The sequence below is a fragment of the Marmota flaviventris genome, chromosome 7 (genome assembly GCF_047511675.1).
Source record: "Marmota flaviventris isolate mMarFla1 chromosome 7, mMarFla1.hap1, whole genome shotgun sequence".
In the NCBI taxonomy this organism is placed as follows: domain Eukaryota; kingdom Metazoa; phylum Chordata; class Mammalia; order Rodentia; family Sciuridae; genus Marmota; species Marmota flaviventris.
Genome location: NC_092504.1, coordinates 65,264,753 through 65,274,024, shown reverse-complemented (window position 1 = coordinate 65,274,024; position 9,272 = coordinate 65,264,753).

Genomic DNA, 9,272 nt, shown 5'->3' with positions numbered 1-9,272 from the left:
CTCCCCTATTTCTCAAAAGTTTTACCTTGTTTTTGTTTCTTACATATGCATTTATTAGAAATGATCTTATCTCACCATAGTGATTTCCTTGAGTTTTCCTACTGAGATTTTATAGGAGACTTTGTTCTGGTTTCTATAGTTTTTGTTTACTGATGGGATGGGATCTCCTTCGAGCCCCGCCAGACTTTCAGAAGGCAAGTATCTGGAAGGAGACTATGAGTTTTGGTTTGTTCTTTTCTCCAATTGACCACATGGGTATAGTAAGAGGGAGAGGGAAAGTGGATAGAAAAGAACTGTAAGTTGGAAAAAATCATGCAGATCTCTAAGGAAGAGAGAACAAGTGCGGGTAAAGCCCCAGCATAGCTGGAGTTACCATGTACATACATGTTTTAAAAAGTCATCTTCATACCTATGTGATATACTGCATTCCTAAGGAAACAAGCTACAGTTAAACATATGGCACCGCAATAAAAAAAGGAAATCCCACAAGCCAAACATCAATAAAATATTGTTTGATTGTAAAGCCAATTTATGGTTGCCTAAATGTGTTTTTAAATATTATTTTCATAGGTACAGAAGGATCGTCTCCTAACAGCTGTTGATTATATGGGTTCAATCCCCTGTAGGTCTAATTATACTTCTGGAATTGCTGCAGATATAGATTATAATAGCTTAATGGATCATGGTTCTTGGGCTTCTAAGTTAAGAGTGAATCCAGGTGCTTTGTCCTGTGATATAAAGGGTTTATGCTGTGTCTGTCTCTTAAAATATTCAGCTCATAAAAAATTATCGCTGACAAAAGGTCTAAGAAGGTAGAAGAAAACCATCAGCACGTTTTGAGCTGACAGGTAAATATTGACTGAAACTGACCTGAGAGCTTTGAGATGTCAGATCATGCAGAAAAACTCCTTGTCTCATTTCTGGACAAAGGCCACAGTTTTCATCTTTCTTGATGATAACAAAAGGTTATTGGAAGTCAAGCATCACCTAGCACAGTGCACAGAGCTCCTTCTTACCTCTGTAGGAAAGGAGGATAATTCTGTCACCTGCCTGAGGGAATGACCAAAACTCATAAAAATGGGGAAATAGAAAAAAATCAGGAAGTTTACTTTACTGGTTAAATAATGTGCTAAGGAACTGGAGCTGGATGACTGGCCAGAGGTGATTAGAGATAAGGACTAAGGTAAAAACTTTAAGCCAACAATGTGAGAAGTCAATTTCAAAATGAACCATCCTGTACTCACTCTGAACACATTTAATTTAACAAAACTTCTTCTCCAATATAGCAAATGGTTTCTCTAATGTGTTCTGGAATAGGAATTAATTTTGTGGCTCATAGTAGGTATAACAATAAATAGGTATAATAATCGGGACAGTAACATTTTATAGCAAATTACTTTGTGCTTCTTCTAGAGATTGAGACACAATTCCCTGACTTTTAATGAATTCCAATAATAGTGAACATTATTCAGCCTCAAAGACAAACTCCAGTACACATAACTAATGAAAAATAATAGCTACCATTTATTATATACTTTTTATTCAATGGACACTAAATGTGTAACATGTACTGTCTCACTTAATCCTCATTCACCTATGGGGTATAGTGGCAAAGGTCAATTAGCCCTCCTTAAAGGGGCTCATTGTCTTCCATCTCCCCTGGCCTTGCTAATTTGGACCTCACCATTTCTCTTGTAGGCACTGTGGGGCCATCTACCCGGGCCTCTTGTTTTTACTGTATTTGCTGCATCCAAGTTGATTTTCCTGAAGCCAACAAGGATCTTAGCAAGTTTAAAAGTAGGTGCTCACTTAGAATAGGCAATGAATCTGAGCTTCCCCAGAAAGTAGAACCAGCTATTGTAGACACCTGGATTCAGGCAAATGAGCAAGACTGACAGAAAAAGATTCATGGGCAAAAATAGGTCAGTGTCAGAGCGACTTTACCACAAAAGTGACTTCAAAGGCAATTCAGGAGAATTGTTGCAGGCTAGGTTGAAACATGCCTTTTTCAATTAGGAGATAAAAGGAGGCTCTACCAGGATGTCAGCAGACAGAATGTAGGAGTTAAGTGGGTAGAGCCTGAAGGTCTGGGAATCTTGAAGATATGGCAGAAGGAAGAGCAAGCTTGTCGATTAGAGAGAAGTTATAAATAAAGATGGCACCCCCTTTACTGCCTTTGTTCATAGGTTTTACTTCAATGTCTTAATATCATTTTACCATTGAATTAAAAACAGTTTTACCAACATGATTCCTTAGAAAGACTTATTAGAAAGGCTTCCCTTTGGACAATAAGTTACCTACCTTCACAGCCTCATTGTGATTCCAGAGCCAACCTAGAGAAAGCTATCTGTGACTGGCCTGAGAACCTGCCCAGAAGCTGCCTCACGCTGGTGCTGAATGTAAACCCCCATGGCTGAGAATCATGGCCCAGTCCTGGTCCCAACTGGGATGATAAGAAGAAAACAGAGAGGCTGGGGAAGTGGCTCAAGCGGTAGCGCGCTCGCCTGGCATGCGTGTGGCCCGGGTTCGATCCTCAGCACCACATACAAACAAAGATGTTGTGTCCGCCGAAAACTAAAAAATAAATATTAAAACTGTCTCTCTCTCTCTCTCTCTCTCTCTCTCTCTCTCTCTTAAAAAAAAAAAAAGAAGGAAACAGAGTTGGAGTCAATACTTGACAGGACGTGTGAGCTAGAAACCACACTGGAATTCATCAGCACTAGGAACCCATGCCCTGTGAACTCATCCATGCCTGGCCTGGGACTCCCTGTGTTACCTGTGGTAGTTCTCTCACTATTGTTCAAAAGCATTCTAATATTAGCTCAGTTAAACTGAAGAAGGAGGGATTTCTCTCATCTAGGACACCAGTGAGGAAGTCCAGATGATTCTGGAAGGATCTGTGGTGGTGCTGGGCTATCTTACCTCAGGAAGGGCTGAAGGAGCTGGGCCTAAGTGAGGCCACAGAAGTGGGTGCTTCTGAGATTCCCATCCGCACTTCCAGATTGTGGGTCCTCCAGTATAAATAGGACCTTGATGGTTAGGGTCACAGGACCCCCTTGTTGGGAATCTATTATCTTTCAGGTGCAATTTTGTCAAATGTTAGTAGAGGTAAATGTTGGTAGCATCAATTAGGAAATTTAGGAAACATAAGACCAAGGGAGACAAAAAATAATAAAAAAGATTCCAGATCAAAACCAGACTGAGAATTTCAGGGTTGAGAGGTCTCAGGGAATTGCTTGGATCTAAACCCATAAGTCTGAGTTCAAATATCAGATTCTCCAACCTGGGTCTGAGCATCCCTGAGAAGAGGAAAAGAGAGGGCATAACAGAGATACGCAGAGTCAGACCCATCCAGGTAAAAACCTTGTACTTTAGTAGCTGTGTGGTCTTAAAAGCCCCTTTCCCCCTTCTCAATTTTCTCACTGCAAATGAGGATAATAAATAGATACAAAACCAAGAATAATTAAATGAGATAATGTAGGTAAAATGTTTAGTGCAGACCCTAGTGTCTAGGATCTTCTAATGGAAAACTCATAAATGGAAATATTGTTTATCTTATATCTAAAAGACTGATTAACATATTAGAAATATGCAATACTTGTTGCTTGCATTTAACTGAATTCTGTTATTTATTTATTTATTTTCCCTGAGTGAGCACATTCATTAAGCTTAGTGATGTGGTGGAAATCTGAGCACTTTCAAGATGCATCTAGAGTAATGAGGAGCTGTCGCTTGCTCTATTACCCAGGTTCACTAAAGCCCAGGGAGCCAGCAGGGTTTAATATGCTTGCTTTCTGCAGACAAATGAAACTCCAGACTGAAAGCAAAGTCCCCTTAGGCACCGTGGCTGGGACCCATTATTGCATTTGTGCTCCCTTCACACACTGTCCTGATGACTCCTGGAAAGGGAACTGTCAGTGCCAAGCTTTGTCACACAAGAGTGAGACCACATGGAAGGGCGATCCACACGTGGCTCTGCTCCCCACCCTGTCTGATCTCTACTCTTTTGATATTATAGTAAAATAAACTGCTTGAAAATAGTGAGATTTCTTAGGCAAACTCCAAAATTCAAAAAGACCCAAAGACTCTGCCAATAAAAGGAGAATTAATAAAAGAAATCCCCCAAATGGGTTTTTCCTCAGAGAACAAGACTATCAGTCACCCAGTGGATTCTGGTTACTGTCTTCTGTGGGCAGGACCCTGGGTTATGTGGAACAGGTCTGAGGTAGACAATATACTCTGTGAAGTTAGAGCAAAAGGAATGGTAGGGCAAGATGTGCCCTTAGAAAATTATCTGTTAATCCTTTTTCTCTGCTTCTCTCTTTTTCCTGCTCCTCAATCAGTATACTGTCTCTGAGATCCAGGATGATGAGGGGACACCCTGGAGCCACAGGTAGTGAGGGAAAGAACTGCCAGTCCTTATCCAAGGCTCACGGTCCTGCATGTATCTGCTGCCCCTCTGGGGTGACATGGAGGAAGTTTGCATAGGCTCTCTGGAAGAGAGGACTTGACATGGGTTTGGAAGAATGGAACGGATGGACGTTGGAAAAGCTAGAGGAGGTGATAAAGATAAGCAAAGCTGGGAAGTAGGAAAATAAAAGATACTTTCTGGGAACACTGAATAAAGGAGATTTATGGGTGAACAGGATCCAGTTACGGGATTCAACAATAAACATAGGGCTGGTCCTTGAGATACTGCCATCTATTCCTGTTATTCCTGTTTTAAAACTTGTTGCCTACTGAATAAAGTTCAAACCCTTTAGCAGAGAATTTCATACTTTGGCCTTCATGGACTTCTATTTGTTTCTCTCACCCAAGACTAAAGTTTCCCAAATAGCCCTTCATAGACATGTTTATGACCCTGGCATTCTGCTTACCCGGTTCTCTGACTGGAAATGCCCTTCTCTTTTTCTGCCTAGTCAACTATCACCATCTCTCTCCACCCTCACTCTCCTTTCCTTTGGAGGTGGAATTAGTCATATCCACAATTTATGTTCCAATATCAGTATTTCTTCCCCATGATGGTTCTTTATGTGATCAGAACATTTTTCTTACTTATATAGTAACTGACTTGAGCATCAGGACTTTCTACAATGCCTGCAGTTTTATAGGTTCTTTGTAAACATTTACTGTCTTAATATGACATTTGAGTGAAAAATCATAATTCACAATGTCATGGAATTCCTAAGGCAATTCCTCCAGAATGGTCAGTTTTATATGACAGTAGGAAGACAGAACCAAAAAGTTATTTTAGATTGCAGCAGATTGAGGGATGAGATTGTTGTATCCATAATTAACTTTGAAAGACAACCTATAGCAAGAGTACTAAGAAGAAGCCGACTTCTTACTGAAGGGTGGTGGATAACTAACCTATTAATTATTACCCTGTATGAAGGGAACTTGAGGGAAGAGAACCTTGACCTCAGTGCTTTGTAAAGTTTCTGTAAGTTATTTCTTGTATGGGGAGTTGTTTAGATTTGCCAACTTGCCAAAATATGTAGATTTAGGGTACTCAAAGAGAACATATTCTCTTAGTTATTAAACAGTAAAGAAGTCGGTTGATTGAGGCTCATAAAGGATGCTGTTCTCCTCTCTGGAGACCCAAGTCAAGGTCATTGTGCAGCAGACACTCCCTGACCTTCTTTCTTAGTTCCTGTCCTGGTTTCTGCTCCTAAGATATGGCCATTCTAATGGTGAAAGGGATGTATGAAAGGTTTGCATTAGCTTCCTCGCACTGCTTTTTTTCTGAGGTGCATGCCAATTTCCTTCTTGCCTTCTCAGTTTAGGGAAACCTCTGATCATGAGATGTCCTTCTCCAGGCCAGTCACATGGGAACAAAGACATGACGAGAGCTCACTATGTGGAATAAAGAGGACTAAGGGAAGAAAAGCATGTTCATCTACGAAGGATCTCTTTTCTCCTCCACTAACATTTCCATCCAATAATTGATGCCTTTCAGTTTCCAAGAGACTCTGTTTTTGTTGAGTAGACTAAGGAACAGCTTAAGATGCCTGGGCCAAATACATAAGATTCCATGAACTAAGAAATAAGGTTACTCTCCAAAGAATTTTATTGTACCCTAGTTGATCATCACGAATATGTTGATGGGCTACTTTCTACTTGGGTGAGACAGGATATTTGAGACCTAGGTGGCTACAAAACTTGCAGTGCAAAATTTCATACAAGGTGATTCTCTTTATCTTTAAAATTATATTTATGTGTGTTATAGGCAATATATCTATGAGTTTAGCAAATATATATCTATTGGTTATAATAGAAAAGCTCCCTTACTTTCTTGGCCCCAAAGTTTTCCTTATTGAAGACAACATTTCCAAAATTGAAGACAATTTTTCCCCATCCTTCCAGATTCATTTTGTATATGCATATCCAGGAAAATATATACACTGTGACCCTTGGTTCAATTATGAATACCTAGGTGGAAAAAAAAAAAGTAGAGACAACTCTTCTAAATAAAAGTAAAATTTCAGAGCCAGTTTTCAAGAAATCATCAGACTGATATATAACTGCAATTTCTTCACTTAAATGTGTTTATTTGCATTTTAACTGAATTTTTTTGCAATTTTAAGTGCCAAAATAAGTAGCTCTCCTTTGATAAAATTGCTGATTCAAGGAAAAGAGCTCTTGGATATATTTCCTAAGATGTAGAAAATAATAGTATGCCATACACACTTCCTTGTATTCAACTTTTTCTTCAAAGCCCTTTATGAAAATTTAGACATCATTTCATTCGTACATTGTTAAAGATAAACTCTAGAATGTATAGATATTTTCTTATATCATTCCAATGTCATTATCACACCTAAGACAGTTAATTCCTTGGCATCAATCAAATATAAAAAATTTTCAAATTTTACTGATTTCTAAACTATTACTTTTTTACAGATGGGGTTTAGCTAAGTTATTCAGGCTACACCATAACTCATAATTCTTCTGCCTCAGCCTCCTGAGTAGGCAGGATTATACAAGTATACGCTGTACCTGATAATAGTACTTTTTAAAAAGTTTTATTTGACTTAGGATTTAAACAAAGTCTACACATTGCTTTTGGTCATTCAATTGTTAATCATTTTAACCTGGAACAGACCTTAGTCCACTTTGAATGTCCCACATTCTGGATTAGTCTGTGTGTTTTCTCATTGTATCATTTAACAAGTTTCTCTATTTCCTGTAAACCAGATCTTAGTTTTAGTTATATTAAGTTCAACTTTTATGGTGTATGTGTGGGTGGGTGAAAAGCTTCTTTACAGTGCTGCTGTGTGGTTCCTATTTATTGTCCCAGAAGGTATGTGACAGCTGGCCATTCTATCTCCCTGGGGGTTTAACTCAAGTGTCTCAAACAGTAGCTCAAGAATCAAGTCCAGTCTGCTGCCTGCTTTTGTAAACAAGGGATTATTGGAACATAGCCACACTATCATCATCTCTGATCTCTTTTGTGCTACTAGGACAGAATTGAATAGTTGTGGCAGAGGCAGTGCGGTTCACCACATTGGAAATATTTATTACCTGGCATTTTGCAGAAAAAGCTTGTTGATCCCTGGTTTAGTGCATTCATGTGATGACAAGCTTGTCCTCCAAATGAGGAACCAAAGGCTCTAAATGTCAAATTGACTTGAATAAGATCCCATCGTGGAGGAGGCAGAGCAATGGAGCCTGTTTTCTGCTTTTCTCCCCACCTTCTGTCCTCATACTGAGGCACTCAGTATCCTAAACATCAGGTAGTCAGGCATCGATGGCACTTGCATTCTTCCTTAGTGTGACCCACTGGCGTTCTATCAGACCTACAACTCAGCTGCTTGAATAGGACAAGCAGAAGAAGTATAATCTTGTGCTTTTAGCTGTAAGTAACAGAAAATCAAACTTAAACAGGAAATGGTTAGCTCTTGTATTTAAAGTCATTGGTGACCTCAAGGGCCCAGGATCATTCTGTCTCTATCCTCTGCTCAGATTTGTATTGATTTCATGTTCAAGTTAATTCCTCTTCTGACTGTGGATGGTAGTCAAACTGGGGATATGTGCATTCTTGCTACTCCCAGCAAAAGAGAGACCTGAGAAACCTTGCTTTCAAACATGACCTATGAGTCCTTTCCCTTGGTTTGATTAGGCCCCCTGTCCATCTCTGGACTAATAATGATGGGGGACAGATGGATGCTAGTTGTGGAAACAGAACTTAAGTTTAGGGAATAATTCTATAAAATTGGCCTACTGTGCTGACCCCCATATATCTTCTTCTCCAAGAAGTGACTTGCCTGCAGCCCCGCCTTGCTTAAGTGGATGAATATATTTCATTCCTCAGCAAACTACCTGTTATCTGCAGGAGAAATGCAGGCTCAAAATAATTCAGATAAGAGGAACACAAGTTACCCTGAAGGGGGAGATTTTCGTGACCCTTTTCACAGAACTCTCCTTTCATCAGAGAGATAAGGATAATTCCTCCTAACCATGAAATCTGTAAGAATATATGGTTAAGCATCCAATTAGAACCAGCCAGCATGGGCCAAAGTAACCTAGAGTTGTCGTGGCAGCAGGGACTGGAAAGTCTGATGTCACCTTGCTGTTAGTCAAAGTCAAGAGGTGGACCTGGGCAGGACTCTCTGGAAACTTTTCTGGGATCCCTAATAAAAATGGAGCACAGGAGGGGCACATTGTCTCTCTTCTCTCTGAGAGGATCCATTCTATCCCTTAGTATTCCCTTCTCCCTTTTCTAATCTTTCTAATAAACTCATTCCTTTACTCTGAGCAACATGTCTGAAATCTTTCTGACTTGATTTCAAGAATTGGGGATATGTCAAGGGCTATGTAATGTTTTGAACAACTAATAATTATAATAAAAAAGAATTGGGGTTAAGGGAGTCTTCATGTTGCTTTAGTTACCTGGAAGGCCCTCCAGCCCTGTAACAATAGTAGCCAGGAAAATCTGTTGGGAGTCTCCCCCACTCCAAAGACTAACTTCCCCATCCCCCAAGAGAGAGACACCCAATGGTGAGCCCTGCTGACTCTCATGATCCTTACCCACCAATCAGACTAGCCCTGCTGACTCACATGATCCTTACCCACCAATCAGAAAGCACCCTGTGCCAACTGTCAAACCATTAACCTGTCATAACTGTCAAACCGCCCCTAGCTCTATAAATGTGCAGAGCTGTTCCTCAATAAATGGGCACTTCTCCGAGCCTTGTTCGTTCTTTCATTGGTGCCAAAAGCCGGGAGGGGGAACTCCTCGCTGCTCGAGGGCCCCTCTCTCAAGGCTCGCC